The sequence below is a fragment of the Neovison vison genome, chromosome 2 (assembly GCF_020171115.1).
Source record: "Neovison vison isolate M4711 chromosome 2, ASM_NN_V1, whole genome shotgun sequence".
Classification (NCBI taxonomy): Eukaryota; Metazoa; Chordata; class Mammalia; order Carnivora; family Mustelidae; genus Neogale; species Neogale vison.
Genome location: NC_058092.1, coordinates 111,462,958 through 111,485,185, shown reverse-complemented (window position 1 = coordinate 111,485,185; position 22,228 = coordinate 111,462,958).

The following is a 22,228-nucleotide window of genomic DNA, read 5'->3' as shown; positions in this document are numbered from 1 at the left end:
GTCTTTGTGCCCATGGCAGCCTTGAAGCCTGGGCGGGTCCTCATGTGCCACGCTGTTTTCTCCTACACTGAACGTTGGACAACATGCCAACCACAAGGTTTCTGGCCATGGGGAAAGAGGAGTTCGGATTTCTGCATCACGTTCTGCACTGGCCAGTGATTGGAGATAAGGTCTAGGTTCTGAAGCTTGAAAACCAAGGTTGGGAAGAGATGATGACCTACGGCCAAGGCGGGCCCGATGTGCTCAGTGTGTGGCCAGTTGTCTGAGGGTAGGTTGTGAATTCCGGGATCAGGCTGTGTCAGACAGGACATTAGTACCCAAGATAGACTGTATAATTGGGGTACAATTGAGTGGCGTGCAGGTTGATCCTCATTTGGCGTTTCTGGGTAGCCCCATAGGGCAATGTTTCTCTTATAGAAGGCAGGCAGAGTTCTGCATTGTGGCTTTGGAATTCCCAAATTGGAGGCCTTGTGGGCCAGGAATGTGAGGACGGAAGTCTGAGAACACAAGCTAGGCTTAGGCTTGAGGCGTGGGCACGACAGGTACACTCGGCAGAGCTGAATTGAGATCTCATGCATCTGAAGTCAGAGCAAAATCAGACATTGACTCAGGTTGGAGTTTCTGTCCATGATGGCCCCTTAATGAAAGGGGGGACATCATGAGGCAATGGAGGTTTTCCCACGGTGGGATTGTCTGATTCTCCAAACCACAAGGATTCCTTCTGTGGTACAGTCGAGACCTGTTGGGTTGGATGGATCAGGATTTACCATGAGGAACTTCTCAATAGCAGGGTTCTATCGATGGATGCCTGGGCAGCCCAACTCGCATTCCAATTGTCTCTTAGTGACAGCGCAGGTTCAATCTCCTGGCTGTAGGGGAGCAACTGAGGGTGCTGAGTTGAAACGGACTCTCCTGGGGATCAGTCTTAATGTGGGTTTGTGTCCATGGAGAACTTGGAATGGGGCAGTGGCACCTGCGCCCTGAAGGATTCTCCTAACAAGAGGTATTGACACAGCTCCAAAGAGCAAGTTTCCCATATGGAGATGAGATTTTTTCTGATGTTGCCTCAGGAAACCCCATAAGCTGGTATTGGAAACCAGGTCTCTGAGGAGAGATGCCTGGAAACCAAGGAAATGGATCCGATTAAGGCCTAGAAGCCTGTCCACTTCAGTCTTCTTCTCTGGGAACATCTGCCTATGGTTCTGAGTGGAGGTCGTTGCTCAGCTTGCGTCAGATCTCCCCTGTTTGTCCCGGGTGGCCTACACTATTGGGATGGTGTTGGGGTATTTGGAGGTTTCTCCTAATCTGTAGGGTTGTTGCCAATAGAATGGGCAGAATTCCCTTGGAGAGGGCATGCACAGTCCTGAGGTGTGGCCCCAGCTCTCCGGGTGTCAGTCGGGAGTTCTGGGCTCAGGTTGTGTCAGACAGCACATTAGTGCCCAGGGTACAGTGTACAATTGGGGTACAGTCGAGTGGCATGCAGGTTGATCCTCATTTGGGGATTCTGGGTAAACCCATAGGCAACGTTGTTCTTCTGGAGGGCAGGCAGAGTGCTGCATTGTGGATCCATAATTCCCAAACTGGAGGGCTTGGGGCCCAGGAGTGTGATGATGGAAGTCTGAGAACACAAGCTAGGCATAGGTTTCAGAGCGAGGGCACGGCAGGCACAATCTGCTGAGCTGAATCAGTGCATATGAAATCATGACAAGCATCACTCTTTTGCTCAGGTTGGAGTTTCTGTTCATTTAGCCATTCATGAAGGGCGGGATGCATCATGAGGCCATGGTAGTTTTCCCAAGATGGGAGTAGTGAGATGCTCCAATCCCCTAGGATTCCTTCTGCGGGACATTCGAGACCTGTTGGATGGCTCCAGGACGTCCCATACAGAAGGACACAAGAGCAAATTTATAAGGATGGAATCCTGAGCAGCCCGCCTCACATTCCAATTATCTACTTGCGATAAGGCAGGTTCGATCTGCTGGCTCTGGGGAAGCCACCGAGGGTGCTGAGTTGAAATGGACTCTCCTGAGGATGGGTCTTAATGTGTGTTTGTGTCCATGGAGACCTTTGAATGGGGAGGTGGCTCCAGGGACCTGAAGGTTTCTCCTAACTGGAGGTTTTGACACAGCTCCAAAGAGCAAGTTTCCCATGTGGAGACGAGATTTATATTGATTGATACCTCCGGGAACCTACATATGCTTGTATTGTAAACCAGGCCTCTGAGGAGAGATGCCTGGAATCAAAAGCAATGGATCTGAATAGGGCCTAGGTGCCTGTCCGGTTCAATCTTCTTCTCTGGGAATATCTGCCTACATATGAATGGAGGTAGTTTCTCAGCTTGGGATAGATCACCCCTGTTTGTCTTGGGTGGCCAACACTATTGGGATGGCCTCGGGGACTTTGGAGGTTTCTCCGAATCTGTAGGGTTGTGGCCAATGGAATGGGAAGAATGCCCTTGGAGAGGGCAGGCACAGTCCTGAGGTGGGCTCCAGGGGCCCAAGCTTGGAGGTTGTGTGGGTCAGGACTGTGGAGACAGAAGTCTGAAAACACAAACTTGGCTTGGGTTTGGGGACGTATGTATGACAGGCCCAATCTACAGACCTTGAGGAGAATTTTTCGGGCTATGTACAAAGGGCGAGTGTGAGGCGCTTGCCCAGGTTTTTGTCTCTGGATTTTGTGTCAACAGTGGCCATGGAATGTCGGGATGGCCTCAGGAGCCATAGGCAAGTCTTTCTTTCTGTGGATTTGGCCTGATCCCAAGTGTTTGGGTTCATTCTGTGGATGGGAGGAGTCCTTTCGTGGTTTTGTTTGTTTGTTTGTTTGTTTGTTTGTTTTTCCTCAGGGGTCCCACTGTAGAAGGATTCCAGAGCAGAGCCCTGAGTAGTGGTGACTAGATATCTCAACCTCTGGTTAGGATTGGGGGACTAGGGGCATGGCAGCCCCATATGCCTGCTCTTGTTCTTGCCCCTGAGATGCTTTCCTTGAGGACAGGGCTCACGGTGAGGGTCACAATGTGTGTTTGTGCCCATTTTGGCCCTCAAGCATGGGCGGGGCCTCATGGGCCATGCTGGATTCTCCTACACTGAATTTTTGACAACATGCCAGGCACAAGGTTTCTTGCCTTGGGGAAGGAGGAGTTCTGATTTCTGCATCACGTTCACCCCTGATCAGTGAGAGGAGACATGGTCTAGGTTCTGAAGCCTGAAAACCGAGGTTGGGAAGAGATGATCTAAGGCCAAGGCGAGTCCTATGTGCTCAGTGTGCGTCCAGCTGTCTGGGTCTCAGTGACAAGGTCCAGCCTCAGGCTGTGTCAGTCTGGGGTTCAGTGCCCAGGTCAGACAATATAATTGGGGAACAGTCAAGTGGCGTGCAGGTTGATCTTCATTAGGCGTTTCTGGGTACCCATATAGGGCAACATTTTTTTCTGGAGGGCAGGCAGAGTGCTGCATTGTGTCTCTGGAATGCAAAACTGGAGGGCTTGTGGGCCAGTACTATGAGGACAGAAGTTTGAAAACACAAGCTAGGCTAGGTTTCGAGGCGTGGGCACGACAAGTGCACTCTGCAGAGCTGAAGCGAAATCACGTGCATCTGAAGTCAGGGCAGGATCAGACGTTTGCTCAGGTTGGGTTTCTCTCCATGATGGCCCCATAATGAAAGTGGGGGGGCATCATGAGACAATGGAGGTTTTCTCATGGTGGGATAGTCTGATGCTCCAAACAACAAGGATTCCTTCTGTGGGACAGTCGAGACCTGTTGGATGGATCCAGGATGTCCCATAGGGAACTTCTCATGAGCAGGGTTCTAACGATGGATGCCTGGGCAGCCAATTCGCATTCCAATCGTCTCCTAGTGATGAGGCAGGTTTAATCTGCTTGTTCTGGGGGAGCAAAGGAGAGGGCTGAGTTTAAATGGACTCTCCTGAGGATCCGTAATAATGTGGGTTTGTGTCCATGGAGAACTTGGAATGGGGCAGTGGCATCGGTGCCCTGAAGGATTCTCCTAACCGGAGGTATTGACACAGCCCCAAAGAGCACGTTTCCATTGTGGAGACGAGATTTGTTCTGATTGGTGCCTCAGGAACCCCCATAAGCAGGTATTGGAAACCAGGCTTCTGAGGAGAGATGCCTGAACACCAAAGCAATGGATGCGATTATGGCCTAGGGGCCTGTCCACTTCAATCTTCTTCCTGGGAAAATCTGTCTATGGTCCTGATTGGCAGGCATTTCTCAGCTGGTGTCAGATCGCCCCTGTTTCTCCAGGGAGTCCTACACTATTGTTATGGTCTCAGAGTCTTTGGAGGTTTCTCCTAATCTGTAGGGTTGTGGCCAATGGAATGGGCAAAAATTTCTTGGAGAGGGCAGGCGCAGTCCTGAGGTGTGGCCTCAGCTGTCTTGGTTTTGGTCGGGAGATCCGGGCTCAGGCTGTGTCAGACAGGGCATTAGTGCCCAGGCTAGACTATAATTGGGGTACAGTTGAGTGGCGTGCAGGTTGATCCTCATATGTGGTTGCCCAGTAGGGCAACATTGTTCTGGAGGGCAGGCAGACTGCTGCATTGTGGCTCCAGAATTCCCAAACTGGAGGGCTTGTGGCCCAGGAGTGTGAGGACAGAAGTCTGAGAACACAAGCTAGGCCAGATTTTCGGGGTGAGAGCATGGAAGGTACGTTCTGCAGAGCTAAATCGAGATCTCGTCATCTTAAGGCAGGGCGAGGATCAGACATCGGCTCAGGTTGGAGTTTCTGTCCATGATGGTCCCTTCATGAAAGGGGGTGGCGAATCATGTGGCCATAGAGTTTTTCCTTCGATGGGAGTTGTGAGAAGTTCCACACCACAAGAATTCCATCTGTGGGACAATTGAGACCTGTTGGATGGCTCAAGGCGCTCCTATTCGGAATGACTCCAGAGCAGGGTTCTAAGGATATATGCCTGGGCATCCTGTCTCACATTCCAATTGTATCCTCTCGATAAGACAGGTTCAATCTGCTGGCTCTGGGGGAGCAATCGAGGGGGCTGAATTGAAATGGACTCTCCTGAGGATCAGTCATAATATGGGTTTTTGTTCATGGAGACCTGGGAATGGGGCAGTGTCACCAGGGCACTGAAGGATTCTCCTAACTGGAGGTTTTGACACATCTCCATCGAGCAAGTTTCCCATGTGGTGATGAGATTTGTTATGATCAGTGCCTCAGGAAAGCCCCATATGCTGGTATTGGAAACCAGGACTCTGAGGAGAGATGTCTGGAAACAAAACAATGGATCCGATTAGGGCCTAGTGGCGTGTCCATTTGAATCTGCTTCTCTGGGGACATCTGTCTATGGGTCTGAGTGTAGGTAGTTGCACAGCTGGTGTCATATCGCTCATGTTTGTACCGGGTGACCCACAGTACTGGGATGACATCGGAGTTATTGGAGGTTTCTCTGAATCTTATTGTTGGGCCCAATTAAATAGGCATAATTCACATGGAGAGGGAAGGAACAGTCCTAAAGTGTGGCTCCAGGGGCATCATCCTGGAGGGTGTGTGGACTAGTGCTGGGGGGATAGAAATCTGAAAATGCAAACTCAGCTTCGGTTTGGGGTTGTAGGTCCGGCAGGCACGATCTACAGACAGTGAGGGAACTCTTCATGATATGAACAAAGGGTGAATGTGAGGTGCTTCCTCAAGCTTTTGTCTCTGGATTTTGCTTCAGTGATAGCCATTGAATGTCGAGGTCGCTTCACTGGGCACAAATGATTATCCCTCTCTGGGGATTTAGACCGATTCCAAGAGTTTGGGGTCATTCTTTGGGATGGGAGGTGTCCATTTTTTTTTCCTTAAGTGTCCCACCAAAAGACTGATTCCCGAAGAGAGCGCTGGGGAGGGCCGAATGGACAACCTGGTTTAGAATGGGGGCCTAGGGGCATGGCAAGCCCCATATGCTGGCTCCTGGTCCAGTCACTAAGAGGCCTTACTTGAGTACAGGGCTCACTCTGAGTATCACAATGCGAGTTTGTGCCCAACCTGACCCTCAAGCATGGATGTGGCCTCATAGGCCAAGCTGGTTTCTCCTACTCTGAACGTTCTACAACACTCCAACTACATGGTTTCTTGCCATGCAGAAGGAGGAGTTCTGATTTCTGCATCATGTTCATCCCTGGGCAGTGACTGGAGATAAGGTCTAGGTTCTGAAGCCTGAAAAACAGAGGGTGGGAAGAGATGACATCCTAAGGCCATGGCAGGTCATGTGTGCTCGGTGTGCGGCCAGCTGTCTGGGTGTCAGTCGTGGGGTCCGGACTCAGGTTGTGTCACACAGGGCATTAGTGCCCAGCGTCGACTGTATAATTGGGGTACAGTCAAGTGGCGTGTAGGTTGATCTTCATTTGAGGTTTCTGGGAAGCCCCATAGGCCAACGTTTTTCTTCTGGAGCATAGGCAAAGTGCTGCATCGTGGCTCCGGAATTGCCAGTCTGGAGGGCTTGTGGGCCAGGAGTGTGAGGACTGAAATCTGAGAACACAAGCTAGGCTTAGGTTTCGGGGCGAGGGCATGGCAGGCACACTCTGCAGAGCTAAATAGAGATCTTGTGCATCTGAACTCAGGGAGAGCATCTGACTTTGGCTCAGGCTGGAGTTTCTGTCCATGATGGCCCCTTCATGAAGGGGGAGGGTCTCAAGAGGCCATGTAAGTATTCCCACGATGGGAGTTGTGAGATGCTCCAAACCGCAAGGATTCCTTCTGTAGGATCCTCGAGAACAGTTGCATGGCTTCCAGAGGTCCCATATGGAACGACTACAGAACAGGATTCTAGGGATGGATTTGTGGTGTACCCACCTCACATTCCAATTGTTTCCTAGCGACAAGGCAAGTTCAATCTACTGGCTCTGGGGCAGCAACTGAGGGGGCTGATTTGAAATGGACTCTCCTGAGGTTGGGCCATATTGTGCATTTGTGTCTATGGAGACCTTGGAATGGGGCGGTGGATCTGGGGCCCTGAAGGATTCTCCTAACCAGAGGTTTTGACAGAGCTCCAAAGATTATGTTCCAATATGGAGTCGAGATTTTTTCTGATGGGTGCCTCTGGAATCCCCTATATGCTGGTATTGGAATCCAGGCCTCTGAGGAGAGATGTCTGGAAACCAAAGCAATGTATCCAATTAGGGCCTAGGGGCCTGTCCGGTTCAATCTGATTCTCTGGGGACATCAGTCTACGGGTCTTATTAGAGGTAGTTGCTCAGCTTGTGTCACATCACTCCTGTTTGTCCCGGATGGCCTACACTATTGGGAAGTCCTCGGGATCTTTGGAGGTTTCTCCAACTCTGTGTGGTTGTGGCCAATGGAATGGACAGAATTCCCTTGGAGAGAGCCGGCACAGTCCTGAGGTGTGGCTCCAGGGGTCCCAGCCTGGAGGGTGTGTGGGCCAGGGCCGTGGGGACAGAAGTCTGAAAACAGAAACTCGGCTTAGATTGAGGGACTTAGGTATTGCAGGCATGGTCTACAGACCTTGAGGAGAACTCTTTGGGAAATGAACAAAGGGCAAGTGTGAGGCACTTGCTCAGTCTTTTGTCACTGGATTTTGTGTAAACGATGGCTGTGGAATGACCGAGTGGCCTTATGGGCCATGAATGAGATTCCCTCTCAGGGATTTGGCCAGACTCCAAGAGTTTGGGTTCATTCTGTGGGATGGTGGAGTCCTTTCTGTTTATTATTATTATTATTATTATTATTATTATTATTATTATTTTACCTCAGGTGTCCTACCAAAAGAGAGATTCCAGAGCAGAACCCTGGAGAGGGGCAAGTGGACAACCTGACATCTGATTAATATTCGGGGCCTAGGGCCATGGCAATTCCCATATGTGGGCTCTTGTTCCAGCCACTGAGAGTCCTTACTTGAGGACAGGGCACACGCTAAGGGTCACAATGCGTGCTTGTGTCCAACACGGCTCTCAAACATGGGTGAGGTCACCTGGGCACGCTGGTTTCTCCTACACTGAACATTGGACAACATGCCAACCACAAGGATTCTGGGCATGGGGAAGGAGGAGTTCTGATTTCTGCATCACATTAACCACTGGGCAGTGATTGGAGATAAGGTCTAGTATCTGAAGCCTGAAAACTAAGGTTAGGAAGATATGACGGCCCAAGGCTATGGTGGTTCTAAGTGCTCAGTGTGAGGCACGCTGTCTGCGTGTTGGTTGGGAGGTCCGGGCTCATGCTGTGTCAAACAGTTCATTAGGGCCTAGGGTAGACTGTATAATTGGGCTGCAGTTGAGTTGCGTGCACGTTGATCCTCTTTTGGGGTTTTTGGGTAGCCTCATAAGGCAAAGATTTACTTCTGGAGGGCAGGCAGAGTGCTGAATTGTGGCTCCAGAATTCCTAAACTGGGGGTGAGTTGGCCAGGAGTGTGAGGACATAAATCTGAGAGCACAAGCTAGTCTTAGGTTTAGGTGAGAGGGGAGGGCAGGCACACCCTCCAGAGCTAAATCGAGTCTCGTGCATCAGAACTCAGGGCGAGTATCAGACGTTGGCTCACGATGGAGTTTCTTTCCACGAAGGCCCCATCATGAAGAGGGGGGGACATCAGGGGCCATTGAGGTTTTCCCATGATGGGAATTTTGAGATGCTCCAAACTGCAAGGATTCCTTCTGCAGTACAATTGAGACTTGTTGGATTGGTCCAGGATGTCCTATAGGAAACAACTCCAGAGCAGGGTTCTAAGGATGGATGCCTGTGCACACCGCCTTGCATTCCAAATGTCTCCTAGCAAAAAGACAGGTTCGATTACTGGCTCAGGCAGAGCCACCGAGGAGACTGAGTTGAAATGAACTCTCTTGCAGATGGGTCCTTATGTGGGCTTGTGTCCATGGAGACCTTGGAATGGGTTGGTGGCACTGGAGCCCTGAAGGATTCTCCTAACCTGAGGTTTTGACACCGCTCCAATAAGCAAGTTTCCCATGTGGAGATGACATTTGTTCTGACCGGTGCCTCAGGAAACCCCATATGCTGGTATTGGAAACCAGGACTCTGGGGAGAGATAACTGGAAACCAAAGCAATGGATCTGACTAGGGCCTAGGGGCCTGTCAGGTTCAATGTTTTTCTCTGGGGACATCTGCCTACCTGTCTGAGTGGAGGTAGTTGTTCAGCTGGTGGCAGATCGCCCCTGTTTGTTCCGGGTGACCTACACCATCGGGATAGCTTCGGGGACTTTGGAGGTTCCTCTAATTTGTACGGTTGTGGTGAATGGAATGGGCAGGATTCCCTCGGAGAGGGCAGGCACAGTCCTTGCGTGTGGCTCCAGGGCCTCCAGCCTGGAGGGTGTGTGGGCCAGGGCTATGGTGACAGAAGTCTGTAAACGTAAACTTGGATTAGGTTTGGGAATGGAGGTATGGCAGGCCCGATCTACAGACCATGAAAATAATTTTTCGGGCTATGAACAAAGGGCCAGTGTGAGGTGCTTGATCAGGCTTTTGTCTCTGGAATTTGTGTCAGCCGTGGCCGTGGAATGTCGATGTGGCCTCATGGGCCATGGACCAGTCTTTCTCTCTGGGGGTTTGGCCTGATCCCAAGTGTTTGGCTCATTCTGTGGATGGGAGGAGTCTTTTCGGTATTTTTTTACCTCAGGTGTCCCACCATAGAGGAATTCCAGAGCAGAGTCCTGAGTAGGGTTGACTAGACATTTCGAACTCTGGTTAAGATTGTGGAACTAGGGGCATTTCAAGCCCCATAGGTGGGCTCTTGTTCCAGCCACTGAGAGGCCTTACTTGTGGACAGGGAATCCGCTGAGGGTCACAATGCTTGTTTGTGCCCAACGTGGCCCTCAAGCATGGGAGGGGGCCACCTGGGTACGCTGGTTTCTCCTACACTGACCATTGGACAACATGCCAACCACAAGGATTCAGGGCATGGGGAAGAAGGAGTTCTCATTTTTGCATCACGTATACGTGATGCACCAGCTAGCCCTGGGGAGTGAGTGGAGATATGGTCTAGGTTCTGAAGCCTGAAAACCGAGGTTGGGAAGAGATGACGACATAAGGCCATGGCAGGTGTAATGTGCTCAGTGTGCATCCAGCTGTCTGGGTGTCATTCGAGAGGTCTGGGCTCAGGCTGTGTCAGACAGGTCTTCAGTGCCCAAGCTAGACTGTATAATTGGGGTACAGTCAAGTGGCGTGCAGGTTGATCTTCATTTGGTGTTTCTGGGTAGCCCCATAGGGCAACGTTTTTCTTCTGGATGTCAGGCAGAGTGCTGCATTGTGTCTCCATAATTCCCAACTATAGGGCTTGTGGGCCAGAAGTGAGAGGACGGAAGTCTGAGAACACAAGCTAGGCTTAGGTTTTGGGATGAGTGCACGGCAGGCACACTCTTCAGAGATGAATTGAGATCTCGTGCATCTGAAGTCAGGGCGAGGATCAGACATTGGTTCAGAATGGAGTTTCTATCCAAGATGGCCCCTTATGAAAGTGGGTTGGCATCACGAGGCCATGGAGGTTTTCCCATGGTAGGATTGTGTGATGCTCCAAACCGCAAACATTCCTTCTGTGGGACAGCCGGGACCTGTCGGATGGATCCAGGACGTCCCATAAGGATCTTATGCAGAGCGTGGTTCCAACGATGGATTCCTGGGCAGCCCAACGTGCATTCCAATTGTTCCCTAGAGAGGAACAATTGGAATGTTCAATTGTTCCAAGGCAGGTTCAATCTCTTGGCTCTGGGGAAGCAACTCTGGGGGCTGCATTGAAATGGACTCTCCTGAGGATCGGTTGGAATGTGGGTTTGTGTCCATGGAGAACTTGGAATGGGGCAGCGGCTCCGGGGCCCTGAAGGATTCTCCTAACCAGAGGTTTTGAGACAGCTCCAAAGAGCAAGATTCCAATGTGGATACGAGATTTGTTATGATTGGTGCCTCAGGAACCACAATAAGGTGGTATTAGAAACCAGGCATCTGAGGAGAGATACCTGGAAACCAAAGAATTTGATCCATTTAGGGCCTAGGGGTCTGACGAGTTCAATATTCTTCTCTGGGAACATCTGTCTATGGTTCTGAGTGGAAGTCGTTGCTCAGCTTGTGTCAGATCGCCCCTGTTTGTCCCGGGTGGCCGAAATGATTGGGATGGTCTCAGAGTCTTTGGAGGTTACTCCTAGTCTGCAGGGTTGTGGCCAATGAAATGGGCAGAATTCCCATGGAGAGGGCAGGCACAGTCCTGAGGTGTGGCCCCAGCTGCATGGGTGTCGGTCGGGAGGTCTGCACTCAGGCTGTGTCAGACAGCGCATTATTACCCAGGCTAGACTGTATATTTGGGGTACAGGTGAGTGGCGTGCATTTTGATCCTCATTTGGGTTTTCTGGGTAGCCTCATATGGCAATGTTTTACTTCTGGAGGGAAGGCAGAGTGCTGCACTGTGTCTCCGGAATTCCTAGACTGGAGGGCTTGTGGCCCAGGACTGTGAGGACGGAAGTCTCAGAACAGAAGCTAGGCCAGTGTTTTGGTGCGAGGGCACAGCAGGCACACTCTGCAGAGCTGAATCGAGATCTTATGCATCTGAAGTCAGGTCAAGGATCAGACGTTGGCTCAGGTTGTTGTTTCTTTCCATGATCCCCTTTTATGAATGGGGGTGGCATCATCAGGCCATGGAGGTTTTCCCACAATGGAAGTTGTGAGATGATCTAATCGGCAACGATTACTTCTGCGGGCCAGTTGAGACCTGTCGGATGACTCCAGGTGTCCAATACGGAGCGACGCCAGGGCAGTGTTCTAAGGTGGATGCCTGGAGAGCCCAGCTGGCATTCCAATTGTCTCAGGAAACAAGGTTCGTTCGATCTCCTAGTTCTGGGGGAGCAACCTAGTCGGCGGAGTTGAAATGGACTCTCCTGAGGATGGGTCATAGTCTGGGTTTGTGTCCATGGAGACCTTGGAATGGGGCGGAGGATCCGGGGACCTGAAGGTTTCTCCTAACTGGAGGTTTTGACACAGCTCCAAAGAGCAGGTTTCCCATGTGGAGATGAGATTTGTTCTGATTGGTACCTCCGAAAACCCCCATATGCTGGTAATGGAAACCAGGACTCTGAGAAGAGATGCCTGGAAACAAAAGCAATGGATCCTACTATGGCCTAGGTGCCTGTCCAGTTCAATCTTCTTCTCTGGGGATATCTGTCTATGGGTCTGAGTGGAAGTAGTTGTTCAGCTTGTGACAGATCGCCCCTGTTTGTCCTGGGGGGCCAACACTATTATGATGGCCTTGGGGACTTTGGAGTTTTCTCCTAATCTGTAGGGTTGTGGACAATGGAATGGGCAGAATTCCCCTGGAGAGGGCAGGCACAGTCCTGAGATGTGGCTCCAGGGGCTCAAGCCTGGAGGGTATGTGGACTAGAGCTGTAGGGACAGAAGTCTGAAAACACAAACAAGGCTTAGGTTTGGGGATATAGCTATAGCAGGACCGATCTACAGACCGTGAGGATAATTTTTCGGGCTATTAACAAAGGGCGAGTGTGAGCCACTTGCTCAGGCTTTTGTCTCTGTATTTTGCGTCAACGGTGAGCGTGGAATTTCGGGGAGGCCTCATGGACCATGGACGAGTCTTTCTCTCTGGGGATTTGGCCCAATCCCTAAAGTTTGAGATCATCTGTGGGATGGGAAGAGCCCTTTCTGTTTTTATACCTCAGTTGTCCCACCAAAAGAGGGATTCCAGAGCAGAGCATGGGGGAGGGGCAATTGGACAACCCGAACTCCAGTTAAGAATGGGGGCCTATGGGCATGAACGCCCCATATGCGGGCTCTTGTTCAAGCCACTGAGAGGCCTTACTTGAGGACAGAGCACACGCTGAGGGTCACAATGCGTATTTGTGCCCATCGCGGCCGTCAGTCATGGGCGGGTCCTCATGGGCATCGCTGGTTTCTCCTACAATTAACTTTGGACAACATGCCAACCACAAGGTTTCTCACCACGGGGAAGGAGGAGTTCTGATTTCTGCATCACGTTCACCACTGGGCAGTGAATGGAGATCAGGTCAAGGTTCTGAACCCTGAAAACTGAGGTTGGGAAGAGAGGACGACCTACGGCCATGGTGGGTCCATTGTGCTCAGTGTGCGGCCAGCTCTCTGTATGTCGAATGGGAGGTCTGGGCTCAGACTGTGTCAGAAAGGGCATTAGTGCTCACTGTAGGCACTATAATGGGGATAGAGTCAAGTGGCCTTCAGGTTGATCCTCAATTTGGGTTTCTGGGTAGCCCCATAAAGCAACGTGTTTCTTCTGGAAGTCAGGCAGTGTTCTGCCTTGTGTGTCTGAAATTCCCAAACTGGAGGGCTTGTGGGCCAGGAGTGTGAGGAAAGAAGTCTGAGAACACAAGCTATGCATAGGTTTTGGGGCGAGGTCACAGCAGGCACACTCTGCAGAGCTGAATAGAGATCTCATACATGTGAAGTCAGCGGGAGGATCAGATGTTGGCTCGAGTTGGAGTTTCTGTCCCTTATGTCCCCTTTAAGAAGGGGGGACAGGCATCATGGGGCAGGAGGGTTTTACCATTATGAGAGTTGTGAGATGCTCGAAACTGCAAGGATTCCTTCTGTTGTACAATTGAGACCTGCTGGATGGCTCCAGGACACCATAGGACACGACTCCAGAGCAGTGTACTAAGGATGGATGCCTGGGCAGAAAGCCTCACATTACAATTTTCTCCTAGCAAAAAGATATATTCGATCTGCTGCATTTGGGGGAGTAACTGAGGGGGCTGAGTCGAAATGGACTCTCCTGCAGATGGGTCATAATGTGGATTTGTGTCCATGGAGACCTTGGAGAGGGGCGGTGGCACTGGGGCCCTGAAAGATTTTCCTAACTAGAGGTTTTGACATGGCTCCAAAGAATATGATTAACATGGGGAAATGACATTTGTTCTGATCAGTGACTCAAGAATCCCCATATGCTTTTATTGGAAACCAGCCCTTTGGGGAGAGATGACTGGAAACCAAAGCAATGGATCTGATTGGGGCCTAGGGGCCTGTCGGGTCAATGTTTTCCTCTGGTCATATCTGTCTACGGTGCTGAGTGGAGGTAGTTGTTCAGTTGGTGAGAGATGGCCCCTGTTTGTCCCGGGCAACCCACACCATTGTGATAACTTTGGGGATTTCGGAGGTTCCTCTATTTTGTATGGTTGTGGCCAATGGAATGGTCAGAATTCTTTGGAGCGGGCAGGCACAATCCTGAGTTGTGGCTGCAGAGACCCCAGCCTGGAGGGTGTGTGGGCCAGGGCTGTGGTGACAGAAGAAGCCTGAAAACCCAAACTCGGATTAGATTGGGGGACGAAGGTTGGCAGGCCCGATCTACAGACCGTGAGGAGAATTCTTCAGGATATGAACAAAGAGCGAGTGTGAGGCACTTGCTGAGGCTTTTGTCTGGATTTTGTATCAAAGATGGCCGTGGAATGTCGGTGTGGCCTCATGGGCCATGGACGTGTCTCCCTCTCTAGAAATCTGCCTGTATCCCAAGAGCTTGGGTTCATTCTATGGGATGGGAAACGTATTTCTGTTTTTATACCTCAGGTGTCCCACCAAAAGAGGGATTCCATAACAGAGCCCTGGGGAGGGGAGACTGGACAAACCGACCTCTGGTTAAGATTGAGGGCCTAGGAGCATGGTAAACTCCATATGCAGGCTCATTTTCCATGCGCTGACAGGACTTATTTGAAAACAGAGTTCTCGCTGAGGGTCGCAATGCTTGTTTGTGCCAAATGGGGCCTTCAAGCATGCACAATGCCTCATGGAAGACGCTGGTTTATCCTACACTGAACTTGGACAACATGCCAACCGCAAGGTTTCTTGCCATGAGGAAGGAGGAGTTCTGATTTCTGCATCACGTTCACCCCTGGGCAGAGATGGGAGATAAGGTCTAGGTTCTGAAGCTGAAAACCAAGGTTGGGAAGAGAAGACGAACTAAGGCCATGGTGGGTCCGATGTGCTCAGTGTGAGGACAGCTGTCTGGGTGTCGGTCGTGAGGTTTGGCATCAGGCTGTGTCAGACAGGGAATTAGTGCCCAGGCTAGACTGTATAATTGGGGTACAGTTGAGGGGCGTGCAGGTTGATCCTCATTTGTGGTTTCTGGTTAGCCCCATAAAGCAATGTTTTTCTTCTGGAGGGCAGGCAGAGTGCTGCATTGTGGCTCCAGAATTACCAAACAGGAGGGCTTATGGGCCAGGAGTGTAAAGACAGAAGTCTGAGAACACAAGCTAGGCATAGGTTTCGGGGCGAGGGCATGGCAGGCACACACTACAGAGCTGAATCAAGATCTCGTGCATCTGAAGTCAGGGCGAGGATCAGACGTAGGCTCAGGTTGGAGTTTCTGTCCATAAGGGCCCCTTCATGATGGGGGTAGGGCATCACGAGGACATGGAGATTTTCCTTTGATGGGAGTTGTGAGAATCTCCAAACTGCAAGGATTCCTTCTGAGAGAAAATTGAGACCTGTTGAATGGCTCAAGTACCTCCCATAAAGAATGACTCCAGAGCAGGGTTCTAAGTATGGATGCCTGGACAGCCTTCCTCGCAATCCAATTGTGTCCTCTCAATAAGACAGGTTCGATCTGTTGGCTCTGGGAGCAACTGAAGGGGCTGAGATGAAATGGACTCTCCTGCGCATGGGTCCTAATGTGAGTTTGTGTCCATGGAGACCTTGGAATGTGGCGGTGGGACAGGGGCACTGAAAGTTTCTCCTAACAGCTGGTTTTGCGACAGCTCCAATGAGCAAGTTTCCCAGGTGGAGATGAGATTTGTTCTGATCAGTGCCTCAGGAAACCCCCCATATGCTGGTATTGAAAACCAGGCCTCTGAGGAGAGATGCCTGGAAACCAAAGCAATGGATTCGATTAGGACTTAGGGGCCTGTCTAGTTCAATCTATTTCTCTGGGGAAATCTGTCCATTGATCTGAGTGGAGGTAGTTGCTCCTCTGTTGTCAGATCACCCCTGTTTCTCCCAGTTGGCCTACACTATTGGGATTGCCTCGGGGACATTGGAGGTTCCTCCTAATCTTTAGGGTTTGGCCAATGGAATGGGCAGAATTCCCTTGGAGAGGACAGGCACAGTCCTGAGTTGTGGCTCCAGGGGCCCCAGTCTGGAGGGTGTGTGGCTGTGGGGACAGAAGTCTGAAAACACAAACTCAGCTAAGGTTTCGGACATAGATATGGCAGGCCCCATCTACAGACCATGAGGCGAACTCTTTGGGATATGAACAAAGGGCAACTGTGAGGCGCTTACTCAGGCTTTTCTCTCTAGATTTTGTGTCACAGATGGCCGTGCAATGTTGAGGTGGCCTCATGCGCCATGGAAGAATCTCCCTTTCTGGCGAATTGGCCCAATCCCAAGAGTTTGGTGTAATTCTGTGGGATGGGAGGAGTCCTTCCTGTTTTTTCACCTCAGGAGACCTACCAAAAGAGGGATTCCAGAACAGAGCCCTGGAGAGGGTCAACTGGACAACCTGACCTCTGATTAAGATCGGAGGCCTAGGGGCATGAACGCGCCATATGCAGGCTCTTGTTCCAGCCACTGAGAGGTCTTACTTGAGGGAAGGGACACTGAGGATCCCTTTCCTCAAGTAATTGTGACACTGAGGCTCACAATTCATGTTTGTGCCAAACCTGGCACCCAAGCATGGGCAAGGCCTCATGGGCCATGCTGGTTTCTCCTACACTTATCGTTGGACAATATGCCAACCACAACATTTCTGGCCATGGGGAAGGCAGAGTACTGATATCTGCATCACCTTCGCCCCTGGGCAGTGATTGGAGATAAGGTCTAGTTTCTGAAGCTAGCTAACCGAGGTTGGGAAGAGATGAAGACCTAAGGCCTTGGTGGGTCCGATGTGCTCAGTGTGTGGCCAGCTGTCTGGGTTTCAGTAGGGAGGTCTGGGCTCAGGCGCTGTCAGACTGGGCATTAGTGCACAGGGTAGACTGTAAAATCGGGGTACAGTTGAGTGACGTGTAAGTTGATCCTCATTCGGGGTTTCTGCCAATGTTTTTCTGCTGGAGGGCAGGCAGAGTGCTGCAGTGTGGCTCCAGAATTCCCAAACTGGACGTCTTGTGGGTCAGGAGTGTGAGGATGGAAGTCTGAGAATACAAGCTAGACTTAGGTTTTAGGGAAAGGGCATGGCAGGCAGACTCTGCAGAGCTGAATCGAGATCTTGTGCATCTGAACTCAGGGCGAGGATCAGACATTGGCTCAGGTTGGAGTTTCCGTCCATGATGGCCCGTTCATGAAGGGGAGGATCTCATGAGGCCATGAAGATACTCCCATAATGGGAGATTTGAGATGCTCCAAACTGCATTAATTCCTTCTGTGGGACTGTTGAGACTGTAGGATGGCTCCAAGACGTCCCAAAGAGATCAATTCCAGAGCAGGGATCTAAGGATGGATGCATGGGCAGCCCATCTCACATTCCATTTATCTACTACCGACAAGGTAGGTTCGATCTGCTGGATGTGGGGGAGCAACTGAGTAGGCTGAGTTAAAATGGACTCTCTGGAGGATGGGTCATAATGTAGGTTTGTGTCCATGGAGACCTTGGAATGGGGCGGTGACTATGGGGCCTTGATGGATTCTCCTAAGTGGAGGTTTTGACACAGTTCTGAAGAGCAAGTTTCCCATTTGGAGAGGACATTTTTTCTGTTTGGTACCTCAGGAAATCCCCATATGCTGGTATGGGAAACCAGGCTTCTGTGGAGAGATGCCTGGAAACCAAAACAGTGGATCTGATTGGGGCCTAAGGGCAGGTCTGGTTCAATCTTCTCTGGGGACATCTATCTACCAGTCTGAGTGGAGGTAGTTGCTAAAATTGTGTCAGATCGCCCCTGTTTATTCTGTGTGGCCCACAGTATTGGGATGGCCTCGGGGTCTTTGGAGGATTCTCCTAATCTGTAGTGTTGGGGCCAATGAAATGGGCAGAATTCCTGTGGAGAGGACAGGCACACACCTGAGGTGTGGCTCAAGGGCTCCATCCTGGAGGGTTGGGGGAGGGCTCCATTCTGGAGGGTGTGTGGGCCAGGACTGTGGGGACAGAAGTCTGAAACCACAAACTTGGCTTAGGTTTGGGGATGTAGGTATGGCAGGCACGTTCTACAGATGGTGAGGAGAACTCTTCATGATCTGAACAAAGGGCGAATGTGAAGCGCTTCATCAAGTTTTTCTCTGGATTTTGTGTCAATGATAGCTGTTGAATGTCGAGGTGGCTTCATTGGCTATGTACATGTATCCCTCTCTGGCAATTTGGCCTGATCCCAAGAGTTAGTTGTCATTCTTTTGGATGGGAAGAGACCTTTCTGGGTTTTTTTTCCTCAAGTGTCCCGCTGAAAGATGGATTCCAGAGGAGAGCCCTGGGGATGGGAGACTGGACAACCCGACCACTGGTTTAAAATGGGGTCCTAGGGGCATGGCAAGCCCCATATGCTGGCTCCTTGTCCAGCCACTGAGAGGCCTTACTTGAGGACAGGGTTCACACTGAGTGTCATAGTGTGAGCTTGTGCCCAACCTGGCCCTCAAGCATGGGTGGGGCCTCATGGGCCACGCTGGTTTCTCCTAATCTGAATGTTCAACAACATGCTAAGCACATGGTTTCTTGCCATGCAGAAGGAAGAGCTCTGATTTCTGCATCAGGTTCAACCCTGGTCTGTGATTGGAGATAAGGTCTAGGTTCTGAAGCCTGTAAAATGAGGTTGGGAAGAAATGATGATATAAGGCCATGGTTGGGTACGATGTGCTCAGTGTGCGGTCAACTGTCTGGGTGTAGGTCGGGAGGTCCAGACACAGGTTGTGTCTGACAGAACATTAGTGCCCAGCGTAGACTGTATAATTGGGGTACAGTCGAGTGGCGTGTAGGTTGATCCTCATTTGGGGTTTCTGGGTAACCCCATAGGGCAAAGTTTTTCTTCTGGAGGCAGGCAGAGAGCTGCATTGTGGCTCCAGATTTCCCAAACTGCAGGGCTTGTGGGCCAGGATTGTGAGGACGGACGTCTGAGAACACAAGTTAGGCTTAGGATTCGGGGCAAAGGCACAGCAGGCACACTCTGCAGAGCTGAATCGAGATCTCGTGCATCTGAACTAAGGGCATGGATCTGTCTTTTACTCAGGTTGGAGTTTCTGTACATGATGGCCTCTTCATGAAGGAGGAGGTTCTCAAGAGTCCATGTAGGTATTCCCACGATGGGAGTTGTGAGCTGCTACAGAACAGATTCCTTCTGTAGGACCCTCGAGAACTGTTGGATGGCTTCTGGAGGTCCCATACAGAATGACTCCAGAGCAGGATTCTAAGGATGGATGCGTGGTATGCCCACCTCACATTCAATTATTTCCTAGCGAAAAGGCAGGTTCAATCTGCTGACTCTGGGGGAGCAACCGAGGGGAGTGAGTGGAAATGGACTCTCCTGAGGATGGGTCATATTGTGCGTTTGTGTCCATGGAGACCTTGGAATGGGGCGGTGGATCCGGGTCCCTGAAGGATTTTCCTAACCAGAGGTTTTGACAGAGCTCCAAAGATTACGTTTCCAATGTGGAGACGAGATTTGTTCTGATGGTGGCCTCTGGAAACCCCCATATGCTGGTATTGGAAACCAGGCCTCTGAGGAGAGATGTCTCGACACCAAAGCAATGGATCTGATTAGGTCCTAGGGGCCTGTCCGGTTCAATCTTTTTCTCCGTGGACATCTGTCTCCGGGTCTGTGTGGAGCTAGCTGCTCAGCATGTGTCAGATCGCCCCTGTTTGTCCCGGGCAGCCTACACTATTGGGATGGCCCCAAGGACTTTGGAGGTTTCTCCTAATTTGTAGAGTTGTGGCCAATGGAATGGACAGAATTCCCTTGGAGAGGGCAGGCACAGTCCTGAGGTGTGGCACAAGGGGTCCCATCCTGGAGGTTGTGTGGGCCAAGGCTGTGAGGACAGAAGTCTGAAAACAGCAACTTGGCTTAGGTTTGGGGACGTAGGTATGGCAGGCCTGATCTATAGATCATGAGTACTCTTCGGGATATGAACAAAGGGCGAGTGTGAGGTGCTTGCTCAGGTTTTTGTCTGGATTTTGTGTCAACAATGGCCATGGAATGTCTGGGTGGCACCTTCAGAAAAAATTAGGAGAAGACTCCAATGTTCCCAAGGCTATCCTAAGAGTGTAGGCCACCTGGGACAAAGAGGGGCTATTTGCTACCAGCTGAGCAACTACCTCCACTCAGACTCGGAGACAGATGTCCCCAGAGAAGATTGAACCGGACAGGCCCCTAGTACCTCATCAGATCCATTGCTTTGGTTTCCATCCATCTCTCCTCAGAGGCCTGGTTTCCAATAGATGCATATGGGGCTTTACTGCAGGACCAATAAGAACAAATTTCGTCTCTATATTGGAAACGTACACATGAGAGCTGTGTCAAAACCTCTGGTTAGTAGAAACCTTCAGGACCCTGGTTCCACCACCCAATTCCAAGGTCCCCATGAACACAAACCCATATTATGACTCATGCAAAGGAGAGTCCATTTCAGCTCAGTGCACTCGGTTGCTCCCCCAGAGCCAGCAGATCGAACCTGTATTATTGCAAGGAGACAATTGGAATGCTAGGTGGGCAGCCCAGGCATCCATTCTTAGAACCCTGCTCTGGAGTCATCCCTATGGGATGTCCTTGAGCCATCCAACAGGTTTCAATGGTCCCGCAGAAGGAATCCTTGTGATTTGGAGAATCTCACAACTCCCATTCAAGGAAAACATCAATGGAATCGTGATGCCCCACCCCTTTCATGAAGGGGCCATCATGGACAGAAACTCCACGCTGAGCCTATGTCTGATCCTCGCCCTGACTTCAGATGCACGAGATCTCGATTCAGCTCTGCAGAGTGTGCCTGCCGTGCCCTCGCCCGAAAATCTATGCCTAGCTTGTGTTCTCAGACTTCTGTCCTCAAAATCCTGGCCCACAAGCCCTCAGGATGGCAATTTCGGAACCACCATGCAGCACTCTGCCTGCATTCCAGAAAATGAACTTTGCCCTATGGGGCTACTCAGTAACCCCAAATGAGGATCAACCTGCACGCCACTCTACTGTACCCCAATTATACAGTCTACCCTGAGCACTAATGCCCTGTCTGACACAGCCTGAGCCCAGACTTCCAACGTGCACCCATACAGCTGGCCACACACTGAGCACATCAGATCAGACCATGGCCTTAGGTCGTCATCTCTTCCCAACATCGTTTTTCAGGCTTCACATCCTAGACCTTAACTCCAATCAAGGCCCAGGGGTGAACTTGATGCAGAAATCAGAACTCCTCCTTCCCCATGGCAAGAATCCTAGAGGTTGGCATGTTTTCCAACATTCAATGTAAGAGAAACCATTATGGCCCATGAGGCCCCAGGCGTGCTTGAGAACTGCATTGGGCACAAATGGGTCCTTCATCCATTTTGAGTCTTTTTGTGTGTGGTGTAAGGAAATGGTCCAATTTCATTCTTCTGCATGTGGCTGTCCAATTTTCCCAACACCATTTATTGAAGAGGCTGTCTTTTTTCCATTGGACATTCTTTCCTGCTTTATCGAAGATTAGTTGACCATAGAGTTGAGGGTCTATTTCTGGGCTCTCTATTCTGTTCCACTGATCTATGTGTCTGTTTTGTGCCAGTACCATGCTGTTTGATGGTGACAGCTTTGTAATAGAGCTTGAAGTCCGGAATTGTGTTGCCACCAACTTTTGGCTTTCTTTTTCAATATCCCTTTGGCTATTCGAGGTCTTTTATGATTCCATATAAATGTTAGAATTATTTGTTCAATTTATTTGAAAAAGATGGATGGTACTTTGATAGGAATTGCATTAAATGTGTAGATTGCTTTGGGTAGCATAGACATTTTCACAATATTTATTCTTCCAATCCAGGAGCATGGAACATTTTTCCATTTCTTTGTGTCTTCCTCAATTTCTTTCATGAGTACTTTATAGTTTTCTGAGTATAGATTCTTAGCCTCTTTGGTTAGGTTTATTCCTAGGTATCTTATGGTTTTGGGTGCAATTGAAAATGGGATTGACTCCTTAATTTCTCTTTCTTCTGTCTTGTTGTTGGTGTAGAGAAATGCAACTGATTTCTGTGCATTGATTTTATATCCTGACACTTTACTGAATTCCTGTACAAGTTCTAGCAGTTTTGGAGTGGAGACTTTTGGGTTTTCCACAGATAGTATCATATCATCTGCGAAGAGTGATAGTTTGACTTCTTCTATGCCTATTTAGATGCCTTTAATTTCCTTTTGTTGTCTGA